This window comes from Vombatus ursinus, unplaced genomic scaffold (genome assembly GCF_900497805.2).
Source record: "Vombatus ursinus unplaced genomic scaffold, bare-nosed wombat genome assembly UNPS02014874.1, whole genome shotgun sequence".
In the NCBI taxonomy this organism is placed as follows: Eukaryota; Metazoa; Chordata; class Mammalia; order Diprotodontia; family Vombatidae; genus Vombatus; species Vombatus ursinus.
In genome coordinates, this window is record NW_020954652.1 from 8821954 (window position 1) to 8836719 (window position 14766).

The 14766-nt window shown below is 34.9% G+C and overlaps 1 pseudogene; it reads right to left on the reverse strand.

The window, feature by feature from the left end:
• Positions 1-2007: 2007 nt before the first annotated feature.
• LOC114028254 lies at positions 2008-13919 on the reverse strand (annotated as a pseudogene).
• Positions 13920-14766: the final 847 nt, after the last annotated feature.

Consider the following 14766-nt stretch of genomic DNA (forward strand, 5'->3'; position numbering starts at 1 on the left):
CTCAGTTTCCCAAAGAAATCAAAGAAAGAGGAAAGGGACCAATATGTACAAAACTATTTGTTTGTTTGTTTGGGTTTTGTTTTTCTTTTTTCTTTTGGCTAGGCAATGGGGTTAAGTGACTTGCCTAGGCTCACAGAGCTAGTGAGTTTTATGTGTCTGAGGCTGGATTTGAACTCAGGTCCTCCTGACTGCAGGGCTGGTGCTGTATTCACTGTGCCATCTAGCTGCCCCCATACAAAACTATTTATAGCAGCTCTTTTTTACTAGACAAAATTAAGAAGTTGTACTACTACTGGAAAATGGATAAACAAGCTATGGTATATGAAGGAAATGGAATATTATTGTACATAATACATAAGACACGGTAAAATTGACAGTTTCTGAGAAAACTGGGTGTATCTTGATGAAATGAAATAAGCAGAACTGGGTGAACAATTTATACAATGATAACAATAGTATAGAGAATAGTAACTTTAAAATAATTTAAAATGGTATTATGACTATTATATTTTATTAATATTGATCTACTAATATTAATAAAAGAATATTAAAAGAATATAATACTCTCATCAATATAATGAAAAGCAAGAGTTTGGAACAGTGAATATGATACCATTCAATTACTGCCAGAAAGGTCATGAAATTAAGAGAAAGGGGGGAAGACAGAGAGACAGACAGACAGATACCTTTTTTTAGGACATGGCCAGTGTTGGAATTTGTTTTGAGATACTATGCATATTTATGGTAGACTTTTTATTTTTTGTTTTTTTGCTTTTGGTTTCGTTGTTATTGTTCAGTGGAGTGGCAATGGAAGAAATAATTATAAATATATGTAAAAATTAATTCATTTTTAAAAAGAAAGTAGATAAATGGGACATTATCCAAGTAATTGAAAGAATGATAAATAACTCAGAGTCAAATAGAGATACCTAGGGTGATTGTTTGGAGACTTCTTGCAATTTGACATTAAAATTTATCTTAAGTGAAACCATTAAGCCAATTCTGGAATAATCAATCAGACAGCAGTTATTAAGCCTCTATAAACTATTGGTTCCTCAGCCAAGTGGTTGTTTGACCCACTCATTGTTTAAGATTAGATTAGTTTCCAATTTTTAGTCTATCTTTTCATGACCTTTATTACATGTAATTTTTATTGCAACATGATCTGAAAAGGATGTATTTGACATTTCTGCCTTTCTGCATTGGATTGAGGTTTTTATGCCCTAGCACATGGGTCAAGTTTTGTATAGGTGCTATGTACTACCAAGAAAAAGGTATATTCCTTTCTGTTCCCATTCACTTTTCTCCAGAGGCCAACGTATTTAGCTTTTCTTTTCTTTTTTTTTTTTTGAAAGGATACTAAGGTTTTAATGAGGGGAACAAAAGAGTTGTTTTCACCAGTATAGATTCACATTACAGTACACCAATATTGACAGCATTCTTTTGTCTATTTTTGGTACATAAGATGGAATCTCTCTACATAACCTCGTAAGGCTTCAGAAACTAAAAAGTTAAAAAAAAACTATTAGTTTACAATTTACTTAAAAATTCTGAAAGATACTACAAGTTCTAAACTTTAGTAGTGCTATCCCAAAGACAGCCATTGGGTTAAGAACCCAGTAAAAGAGCCTCCTTCCAAGGAAGCTTGGCGACAGTGGAGTTGTACAATATGGATGTTTCTTACTACAAGAAAAAAAATTACACATGGCACATTCCCATTCATATTCTGTAATGTAAAAAGTTACAAATAAATCAAATCAAATAAATCTAATCAAATAAAAAATTAAAAAAAATGAATTTGAATGAGTTTGTTAAGTATCCTAAAACCACTACATAGAATAATGGCAACTTTCACTCACAGATTATTTACATGGTAATACCCAGTATAGGTACACTGCTACAAAACTCAAAACAGAAGGAGTAAACTTAAAACGTTTTCTATAATAAAGATCTAGCAGCATGACTATCTAATGCTTTTTTATCCCAACTGCTTTCAAAAAGTTTATTTTAATCCGTGTCTTCATCCAGTTCATAAATGTCTTCATCACAAATATCTTTTACTAAAAGAACCCATACAAGCATATTTTCCAATGTGTTTTGGTCCAGTGAAGTAGAAGTATACCAGACAGGACTATCTGTTGAACTTGAACACTCAGGTTGCAGATAAAAAACATCCATTCTTTGATTAAGATTCTGTGGTCTTTTTGATAGATAGCATTCAAACATTTCCACAGGACATCTAGAAGGATTGGTTGTGTTTTCAATTTGTTCAAATACTGGCTCATCATCTTCATGTTTTACTTTTCCAGTAGTAATTTTATCTTCACTATCAGCTCCACACAAGGAAGACACTTGATATCCAAGACATGCTTTGTTTTCCATTGTTACAGAATTTTTTTTCCACTGCCTGAATACGGTGCCAAAGGAAAGCCTTAAATGTTGCTCCACTGTTTTCTGGCCAAAATATTTAGTGTTAAAGTAGAACAATGTGTTCAGAAGAGCTACTGGAGAGTGTGATCCTAGCTGTTTAATCCTCCAGAGATAATCTTCTTCAACATGAGAAAAAAACGACCCATCTGGAAGTATACTTGGTTGCCAACTTCTAAGAATTTTACCTAATTCTTGTTCAAATGTCTGGTAACCTGGATCAATAAATATGTCCTCTTTTCGATTACTACCACACAAGTACTCTTGGATGCCAAGGCAAAGATAATAGATGCTGTCAGGTGCATCGTTCTCTCCATTTGGCCTTCGGATTTCATTGACAAAATGGGCCAACCCATAATTAAGTTCAGCTGTAGTGTGAGATACTAGATCCTCTTTTAACTTTACTGACTTAGTGGATTTTAGTTCATCTGATACCAGTAGATCTTCATCAAGTTGCCTAGTTTTGACCCAGTGTTTCCATGCATTCACAACATATGTATATTTGAAAGGAAAGCTGCATTCCAAACTGTCAGAACTATCATCATGAGACTGGTATCCTGATACAGCTTTTCTCTTTGATACCTTCTTTTTAGACAGAGGTTGTGGCTGCTCCTCATATTTTTCCCCAAAGACAAGTGGTAATAGAAATTCATTTTCCATGTCAAGCTCCTCAGCAGCTCTAGGAAAATCAATTTCAATGTCGAGGTCTGGTTCATATGGAACATCAGGCATATTTGCTTGTGTTTCTGTGTCAGAATTCTTCATGGCATCTGTATCTACTATTACATCTGTTTCGATAATTACATTGTTAATGTCAGTAGCTTCTGTTTTTTCTTCTTCCTCAGCCATTATATCTGCTGTCATTGTAAGCAGCTCACCACCAAGGGGATATGAACATACTTTATTTTTTAACTCTTCAGGTACTACAGGAATTTTTTCATTACTCTCTGGTGGAGTAGGCAAAAACATAGGTACTGGCACTGGAACAGGAACAGTTGTAGGAACAGGAATGTTCTGACTGTACATATGCATGGGCATGGGGATATATACAGGTACAGGTATAGGAACTGGAACATATTCAGTTTCCCAATTGTCTTCTATGTGACAAGATTTTGTTTGCATGTGAGATTTACAATATGTGGCTTTTGTCATTGTCAAAGGTTTACAAAGAATTGCTTTGTTCTTCATCTCTGTTAGGCGTTGGAGAAGGAGGTGGTGCTGAACTTGTCACTTTTGTCTGAGGAGTCTGGCAACCCTGGTCATAATGTAAGTTTTCAGGTCCTTTTTGGGTTGCCATGTTAGGTTAATTTTCATAAAATTCTATTCATCGCCTTAACTTGTTTATTTTGTGGTTAGATTTATCTAGCTCTGAGAGGGGGAGGTTGAGATCCCCCACTATTATAGTTTTACTGTCTATTTCTTCCTGTATCTCTCTTAACCTCTTTAAGAATTCAGATGCTATACCACTTGGTACATATATGTTTAGTAATCATTAACTATGATACCTTTTAGCAGGATGTAGTTTCCTTCCTTATCTCTTTAAGATCTATTTTTGCTGTTGCTTTGTTCTGAGATCAGGATTGCTACCCCTGCTTTCTTTTTAAACTTCGGCTGAAGCATAATATATTCTGCTCCAGCCTTTTACCTTTACTCTGTATATCCCTCTGCTTCAAATGTGTTTCTTGATAACTACATATTGTGGGATTATGGTTTTTAATACACTCTGCTGTTTCTGTTTTATGGGAGAGTTCATCCCATTCACATTCACAGTTACAATTACTATCTGTTTCTCCATCCTGTTTTCCCCCCTGTTTATACTTTTCTCTCTCCTTTCTCCCTTTACTTATTCTCTTAGAGTTTTGCTTTTGACCACTGCCTCCCTCAGCCTGCCCTCCCTTCTATCAGCACCCTTCCTTTTTTTTCACCTTTACTCTTACTGCTTCTTCCCTCCCTTCTATACAGTCCCTCCCTTTTCTGTCTCCTTTATCTCCTACTTCCTATAGGTAAGTTAGATTTCTATACCTAATTGGTTGTTATTCCCTCTTTGAGCCAAATCTGATGACAGTAAGGTTAAACAATGCTCATCTCCCTCCCTTCATTACTTCTATTGTAGTAGGTCTTTATGCTTCTTCATGTGGTATAATTTACCCTTTTTTGTCTCCTCCTTTCCTCTTCCAATACAATCCATTTCCACCACTTAATTAGTACTTATGTATACCCCTTCTAAATGTCATAATAAAGATACAGGTCTCAGAGAGTTATAAGTATCTTCCCATGTAGAGGTGTAAAGAGTTTGTTCTTAGTGAATAACATGAAAATAACATTTTTTTCCTTTCCTTTATTTACCTCTCTTTAGTCTTACATTTGAAGATCTTTGATCACTGGTTTTTTCATCAATAAGATTTGATAGTCCCCCATTTCACTGAATGTCAATCTCCTCCCCTGAAAGATTATGCTTAATTTCATTCTGCAGTTGATCCTTGGTTGTAATTCAAGCTCTTTTTTTCTTTCAGAATATCATATTCTAAGTCCTCTTCTTGTAATTTAGAAGATGCAATGTCCTACATGATCCTAACTGGTTGCACAATATTTAAATTGTTTATTTCTGGCTGCTTTCAGTATTCTCTCCTTGACCTGATAATCCTGGAATTTGGCTACAATATTCCTTGACATCTCTTTCAGGAGATGATTGGTAGTATTTTGCCCTCTGATTTTTTTTTTTTTACCCTACCAGAAATATAAAAAAGTGAAACAATTCTTGCCCTCAAAGACATTACATTCTATCAGTAGATAAAAATATACATGAACAGATACATAAAATATGTATGAAATAAAAACACAGTAATGGGATTGAGAAGGCCCTGGCACCTGGGAGGATCAGAAGGAGATTTATATAAAAGGTAGTACTTGAGTCTTGGAAAATATTTTGAAAATCGGATATCTTTAAAACTTGCAACTTAAAAAAAATAACAAAAATGCCAATAATTGTTTTTGGTTCTAGTAAATTATTAATGACATTTTATAAAATTGTACTCATAGCTTGTTATTTTCATCTCCTAGTTAATTTATTCTGATCTAAGTGAACCATAGCTTAAGGGAGTTAACAGATATCTGATGAGATAATTATATTTTGAGATTCCATTATTGAACCTTAAATCAGTGGCTATTAATTCTTTTGTAATTTTTAATTAAAAAATAAACTGTATTTTTAATTTAAATTTTTCTCAAGGTATCAGGATGGTTAGTTTTGTTAGTTGCCTCTATGACCCCATAAAGAGTTAACAATGAATGTTCGATAAGAATATTGGGCATGGAACTTCATTATTAAGTGTAGTACTTAATTGGTCTAATCTGCAGTCCATCTGTTAATGGTTGTTGCAGCTCATACAACTAAATTCTTTCTTTCCACTTTTGATCTCTCCTCTTCCCTTTTAGTTCATTTCCATTGCTTATTCTCCTCAGACTGTATTAAACTGGATATTCCTGATATTCCTAAACTGTTATCTTAAATTTTCCCCAAGGAAATACAGCCTCTCCAAATGAGTTGATATGTTGTCAGGGCTATGTGAGAGTAAAAAGATAACATTTTCTCTCATCTCAGAATCTAGTTTGATTCTTAGACATCCCAGAGAACAGAGCTCTAGACCAAGAAAAGGAGTACCCAAACTAAGATATACTCTTGATCATATACAGCTTGATAGCCAGGGAGTTAATTGTGATTAAGATACCATTATTACATATGTGGCATGTTGATTTAGAATCATTTTTTTTTTAAATCTCAATCTGCACAAGGCATTAGGATCATTATCTTTGGTAAGAGCCACAATAACATCCATCAACAGTCAACAATGAATTACTGATAAAAACATTGGGATTAGACCTAGGAATCTAGATTTATCTAAGATATTGAAGCCAGAGTCACATTCCTGAAGCTGATGTGGAACTTAGCATATCTCAAAGCATCTTTGAGCGGATTGTTCTCCTCGCTGTAGAAGAATGACTACAAACCCCTAAAAAGGCAGGAATAGAAACAAAACAGGCAGAATATTATTTTTTAAGATCTTTTACCTAATCTTCATTTCTGTCCCACAGATCTCATTTACCCCTAGGTCTATGGGTCAATATTTATTGAATGTTTGATTTAGTTCAGCATCATAGTCTAAATAAATGAAACAATGAAACCTGAACACTTTTTAAAGTGTCAAATGTATGGAATATGTTTGAAATAATGACCACTTTGTGTTCTGCATGGAAATTCCCCCCCCCAAAAAAACTGTTTATGGGACTCATTGTAACACATTATCATGTAGTGGACTAATTCTCAGTTTTATTTCCACTATTGAACAAGCTTTGAAGTTTATGTCATCCTGGAAAGCCTTTGAGTTTAGCCCTGGTGGCAATGTGTATGTCTGTTGTCTTATTAATTTCAGCTAATTTCCCAACTAATTTTAAGGAAATTGCTCGTCACATTGACACTAGGGTGATTATTTTTTCTAATATATTAATTCTTAAAGATCCTATAAAAAATCAATATAATTATAGCCTTCAAATACACTTAGCAATATAATTACAGCCTTGAAATATTGATATTTTCTAAAATTTTCAATGTGGTTAATACTTTATAAAATTTCAAAATAAAAAAATTATCTGTAGATCTATGGCTGGATTTTTTTTCTGCTCAAGAAAAGTGTGATACAAAAATAGGTGTTTAACCTGTAGGATGCACAAAGGCATATTCCAGGATTCTAGACTTTCATTTGCCTCCCAGCAAACAGGTAGGAGTAAAAAGTTGTCAACAGTCACCATGGTTTCTGGGGAATTGATCAATAAATTGATCAATGAATTAAGATTCAAGAACTACATCTTAAGTTTTACATAACAACATATATATTCAATATCAAATTGGTTGCCTTCTCAAGGAGAGGGAAGGAGCAGGAGGGAGGGAGAGAGTTTCAAATTCAAATTTTAAAAAAAATGATTGTTAATTATCTTAACATGTAATTGGGAAATATTTAATGAAATAAATAGTCTATTTAATTTTTTAAAAAAAATCATCCTTCAAAAAAAATGAACTGCACATTAAGTGCCCACTATATGATGGTTTCAACCATGGACACAGTCAAGAAGTGCTCGTTGACATGAATATGTTGGTATCTCCACATCTAAGAACCTAGGGAAAGGACTAGGGTATAAATGCTTTCATTTTACACTTACTAGACTGATGAATTCTTCAGGGTGGGGTTCACTCAGCTCTGTATTTTTACCAGCACTGATTAAAAAATACTCTGTCACACAGTAGGTGCTCGAGAAATAAAATATAAGCTAGCCTAAAGGAAACTTCACTAGGTACTGAAGATATAAATACAAACATAAGATAGCCCTTGCCCTCAAAGAACTTGCATTCTCTTGATGGGATACAAGTGCACAGATAAGTAAATGTAAGATATACACATAATAAATGTACAGCGATTTGATGAAGGGAAAATGATATTAACAAATTAGAGACTCAGAAAAGTCTTCCTGAAAGAAGTGGAACCTAAGTAGAATGCTGAAAGGAGATTGTGGTGCTAAGAGGTGTCAGCAAAGAGAAAGAGCATTTGGAAATGAGGCACAGGATATTTAAAGGCATGGAGGTTCGAGATGGAAAGTCATGTACAGGGAATATTAAGGAGGTTTGTTTGTCTATTTAGAGTGGAAGTATAGAATATATGAGAGTAAATAATGTATAATAAATCTAGGAAGAAAGATTGGAGCCAAATTAGGAAAGGTTTTAAATGAGTTTATAACTTATCCTAAATGTAATAGCTAGTCACTGATGATAGGTTGGTGCGCCTTTGGTAGAAAGATAGATAGACACATGCATGTATACATTTGGGACAGATAGATAATAAATAGACACACACCTGAATACATAAATACATAGAGAGAAAAGAATCAATAAACATTTATTAAATGCCTACTATGCACAAAACTCTGCTAGTTACTGGGGATACAAAAAAAAGAAAAAGATAGTCCCATACTTCAAAGAACTCACAACCTAATGGGTCAGACTGCGAACAAAAATGTACTAACAAGCTATACAGGAATAATTAGAAATAATAAAAAATAATTGGAATATATAAGGCATTAGAATTAAGAAGTAGATAGCTAGAGATTTCATAGATAGATAATCATTAAGTACGTAATATGTATCAAATACTGTGCTAAGTGCTGGGGATGTTAATACAAGCAAGATAGTCCCTGTCCTCAAGAAGCTTACATTATAACCAGAGAAGGGAATCCATAAAAAAAATGGAGCTGGGGGGTGGGGTGGGTGGTAAGCATATGTGTGTATGTGAGGGGGAAGGGGCAGAGTTAAGGGACATAGTATAGTATGGAGATGTCCAGGACATGACTTGGGAGACTTGTTCTTTGGGGGAAAATGAGATGAAAGTTCACATTTCATCCAGGAGACCCAGAGACGTAGGCCATCCATGGTGGTAGGGTGGCATGGGGTGGTAGTGGGATATAGAATGATGGCTATTTCTGAAGACAATGTTCTTATAGCTATTGTTATGCCTTGGAAAGGGAGTGGGCCTGCACCTGTCTTTCTGATTCTCCACTAAAACATAAGAAACCAAATCAGAAAATAACTCTCTGAGTTCTGCCTAAAGTATCTGTCCACATCTGCCCTGAAAGATTATTGCTTTTCCCTTTTTCTGACAGTGTTCATGACTCATCTGAAAACATTTGTTGATCTTAATCTGGATCATGACCCAAATGTTGGAAATTGGTTTAGATGAAGTCTTGCTTGAATACAAAGCTCCTTAGATTAGCCATTTATGAGGTCCCTCCTAGTCCTAGTGTGTGTGTGTGTACGTGTGTAAGTGTGTATACCATATGAACAGAGATAAGTTATTCATAACTTAACTTCCTTCTACATTATCCATCAAGGTGAACTCATCAGTTCTTCGATTGGATTTCCCTTACTTGTCATCATTGCTCAATAACCTATTCTTCCATTCCCTAAACACTCTATGAAATCCTACCCTCTTCATATCCAGGCATCATCACTATGCTATAGAATTCCACTTTCACCAAATTTCCTTTTACTTTTACCAAGTACTAAGTTTCTGCTGCTCGTTGACATTTCTCTAACAATTCTGGAGATCAATCCACATAATACAGAAACTGAGACTCTAGAAGTAGCAAAATGTATAGATAATATATTCATGTTACTATGGCATTTCCCATATCACCCCAATTAATCACAGAAGGCATTGACACATTAGTTGAATCAATCCAACCAATCTATAGAGGAAACTAGATGTTACCGAAATTCCTATAATTTCATCCAAATGTGTGAACAGAACCTTAATAAATTTTAAAGGATCATAAGTCTTTTTTAATTAGATAAAAGCAGATGATTTCACAGAAGACATAACATGTTATGGACCAAAAGAACCAGACATATCCATGAGCCCGTGCATACAAAGAGCAGCAAGGAAAGTGGCGGAGGACTTAAGCCTGAGAGCTCCCTAAGCAAGAAGATAGCTGTACTTGTATCACGGAGAGGAGAGAAAGGAGACAGTGTTGTATTCTCTCTTTCCCACTGACCATATAGGAATCAACACATCTAGGGGAGAGGCAGTGAAAAACGTATTAAAGACAAACATAGAGAAATACAAATATAGATAGAGACAGAAAGATAGTCACATGAGGGAAGTTGTAGCCTTACGGTGTGATACAGCACAATGAAGTGCCCACTAGGGACTCCTCCACGGTACCAACCCTAGGAACACTTTTGAGAGCTATACTTATTTAAAAGGACTTCATGAAGATTCTATGAAGGGAAGAAAGTATTTATAGTAATGAGAAGTATTGAATGATCTGTTACTTGCGTTTTTTACATGTACGCTCCATTAATTTTGTACATTAAGATTTAGTTTTTAGTCCCCAGGGACCTTGTGTATGCAAGTAGAATGTGACCCCAGTTAGAGAAGAATGCTTTTGTAACTCCTATAGCTCCTCAGTCAATCCCTTTTCTAAAAGTTAATGAAGTTTAATGGGTTGATAGATAATGGGTAACACACTGGTCGGGGCTCAGAAGCTTCAGTATTAAAAATCATAACCCTTAAGGGTTATCCCTAGAGCTTTCAAGGAAACAGTCAGGCATCTTCTACAACAGACATACATCTGTGAGTGCAAGTGCCCAATTAGACATTGGGGCTTTGTTCCATATAATTAGGTAGCCATTTATAATTGTAAATATTCATTGGGAAGATTACATATTCACTCACTCATTCATTCATTCATTCAGTCATTCATTCAATTTTGCCTAGCATTAGGATTACTCGCTTTCAGGTTATTTATAAGAAAAAAAAATAGCAGGCAAACATTATGTCATGGACATGCAATCCATAAGATCTCAGATAAGTTATCTGGACTCATATCACAAATAAGATAAGCAGTCTTGGTCTGCTTACAAGTTAAAAAATTAAAATGGATATTTATGGAATATTATAGTATTCTTTTTTCTCTTATTTTATTTTTCTCAAGTACATGCAAAACATTTTTAACATTCATTTTTTTTAAATTTTGAGTTCAAAATTCTTTTCCTCACTCCCTACCCTCCCTCTTCTTTGAAAGGCAAGCAATTTGATGTAGATTATACATTATGTGCAGTCAAGCAAAACATATTTCCATATTAGCCATGTTTCCAAAAGAAAACACAGACAAAGAAAAAAAAACCAAGAAAAATTAAAAAAATTTAAAAAAAAGTATGCTTCAATCTGTATTCAGATTCCATCAATTCTCACAAGGTTTTGCAGCTTCCACATTAAAGGAGTAGAGGGTTTGGAATATGATATTCTGGAAGGCAAAGAAGCTAGAATTAACCTACCTACCAAAACTGAGTATAATCCTTTGGGGGAAATGGATATTTAATGAAATAGAGGACTTTCAAGAATTCCTGATGAAAAGACCAGAACTGGATAGAAAATTTAACTTTCAGATACAAGACTAAAGGAAAGTACAAAAAAGGTAAACATGAAGGAGAAATCATAAACCATAAATAAGATTAAACTATTTACCTTCTTATATTGGAAGATGATACTGAAACTCCTAAAAACTTTTTCATTATTAGGACACTTAAAAGGGTTATATAAAGAAAGAGGCATGGCTGCAAGTTGACTATGATGAGATGATTTCTAAAAAGTAAAATTAAGAAGTGAGAAAGAGGGATTCATAGGAAGAATGGGAAAGGAGGAGGTAGAATGGAGAAAATTATCTCACATAAAAGAGGAGCAAAAGGAAAATCTTTTACAGTAAAGGAGAATATGGAGAGGTGGCAAGCAATGCTTGTACCCTACTATCATTGAAATTGACTCCAAATCACTATTGACTAGAGAAATGTAAATTAAAATAACTCTGAGCTACCACCTCACATCTATCAGATTGTCCAATATAACAGAAAAGGAAAATGATATATGTTGGAGAAGATGTGGAAAAATGGGGACACTACTGCATTTTTGGTGGATTTGTGAATAGAACCATTCTGAAGAGCAATTTGGAACTATGCCCAAAGGGCTATAAAACTGTGTATATCCTTAGACCCAGTAATACCACTACTAGATCTATATCCTATGTGTAAAAAATATTTATAGCAGTTATTTTTGTGGTGGCAAAGAATTTGAAATTGAGGTGTTGCCCATCAATTGTGGAATGGCTGAACAAATTGTGGTATATGATTGTGATAGAATACTATTGTGTTATAATAAATGGCAAACAGGGTGCTTTCAGAAAAAAAAAACTCAGAAGACATATATAAACTGATGCAAAGTAAAGTGAGTAGAACCAGGAGAATATTGTATACAATAACAGCAGTATTGTACAATGATCAGCTGAGATTGTCTTAGTTATTTTCAGCAATACAATAATCTGAGACAATTCTGGAGGACTTATGATGGAAAATGCTATCCATTTCCAGAGAAAGAATTGATGGAATCTATTTTTGTTTTGTTTTGTTTGTTTTTTTTTTGGTTGGACAATGGGGGTTAAGTGACTTGCCCAGGGTCACACAGCTAGTAAATGTTATGTGTCTGAGGATGGATTTGAACTTAGGTCCTCCTGAATCCAGGGCCAGTGCTCTATCCGCTGTGCCACCTAGCCACCCCTAGTCTAATAATTCTTAAATTTTCTCTCCTCAATCTATTTTCCAGGTCATTTGTTTTTCCAATGAGATATTTCACAATTTCTTCTATTTTTTTCATTGTTTTGATTTTGTTTGATTGATTCTTGATGTCTCGTAAAGTCATTAGCTTTTACTTAACCAATTCTAATTTTTAATGAATAATTTTCTTCAGGGAGCTTTTATATCTTCTTTTTCACTTAGCCAATTCTACTTTTTAAGGATTTCTTATCTTTAGTGAATTTCTGTACCTCTTTTTCTATTTGGTCAATTCTGTTTTTTAAGGAGTTCTTCTCTTCAGTTGGTTTTTATGCCTTTTTTACCATTAGGTCAATTTTGTTTTTTAAGATATTATTTTCTTTAATATTTTTGTGGCTCTTTTTACCAAGCTGTTGACTCTCTTTTCATAATTTTCTTGCATCACTTTCATTTCTTTTCCTAATTTTTCCCTCTAGCTTTCTTATTTAATTTTTTAAATCTCTTTCTTGTTGGGCTTGTGTCCAATTCACATTTTTCTTTGAGACTTTGCTTGTAGCTGCTGACAGTGTTGTCTTCTTCCGAATTTACATTTTGATCTTTCTTGTCATAGTAATTTTTTATGGTTAGTTCCTTTCTGTTGTTTGCCTTTTTTTTTCTTCAGCATATTTCTTGACTTGTAACTTTATGTTAAAGTTGAGCTCTGCTTCTGGAGTGTAGGGGGCACTATCCCAAGCTTCAGGTTTTTCATGCTGTTTTCAGAGATAGTTCTGGGAGTCTGAAAGTCTTCAGTGCTTCCAAAATGGTATGCTTTAGGGGGAAGTGTGCTCACTACTCTACTGGTCTTTGATCTGGGCTTTATCCAGGAGGGGACTTTGTTCCCCTGTAGCCACAAGTGCTGGTGTCTGTACTCCCTTATGAATGACCACAGGCACTCTTCTTCACTCTAGAACTTTGATAGGACCTCAGCTTTCCTCTGCCCACAAATACTTCTTCACTTTTTTTAGCACTGGAATTGTGACTTTCCTGTACACACAAGTGCTAATACTTTTTTCTGTCTTGGAACTGAGACCAGATACCCTGGTCTTTCCCTTGTGAGCAACCACAAGCACTCTTCTCTATTCAGAACTGTAACCAGAGCCCCTATTCCTATGTGGTCATAGGCACTAGTGCTCTTCTTTGCTCTGGGACTGTAATCTAGAATTGCACATGGACAATGCAACATGGTTCTAAACCCAGTGTCAGCAAAACGTCCACTTTGTCCCATTCTGTTACTATCTGTAGGTTGAGAGCTCTTGAAGCTGCTGCTGCCACTGATGCAGTGGCCTCCAAGGCCTGCTGCTGGCATGGCCAGCTCACAGCCTGCTCCAACCACCTTCCCAGTGTGACAGACCTTTCCTGCTAACCTCCTAAGTTGCCCTGGTCTGGAAAAGTGTTTCACCCTGATCTTTTATTGGTTCTGCCACTCCACAATTCTATTTGAGATGATATCTTAAAGTTGTTTGGAGGGGAATTCAGGTGAATTCCTGCCACTACTCTGCCATCTTTGCTCTACTTGGATTCCCAATTCAACAAGAATTATCACAATGTTCTTTAGTTGAACTGATGTAGGTTGGAAGATATTGAACAAATGAGTAAAGTGATATAAAATATTTTATCTAGATACCTTAAACATTAATTTGAGCAAATGTATCTCAGAAAACCAGTCTGAGTTTTAAGAAAATATATAAGAAAAGTCTACCCAATTAGAGTTAAGAAATGCATGAGAAAAGATTACTCAATTAGAGACTAAAACAAAAACAGGGGAAAAAATCTAGTTGTTTTCTTGTGGATCTTTGCAGACTAGTTGGGAGGTAGGGAAACAGAATTTGGTATGGAGAATATTTGGATCTGTAACATACTTATCACTTGTGCCCTATTCATTCATCCAATCATTCAAAAATAGTTATTGAGAATTATTGATGACAATGAGAATTTAGTCAAAACTGAGGACAGATCTCATGGAAGACACATGTCTTAGAATACTTCCTAGCAGCAATATATGAGGAAGTCATTACTCCCTCAAGAATAGTTAGATGCTTAAAATTTCTGATTACTTCTTCAGTCTAAGCAGGACAAATAGGCCCCTAAAAATGCTTTTGAGAACTCTATTTGAACTTTACATAATTTATAATTCAACAGCCATGAGATCTATG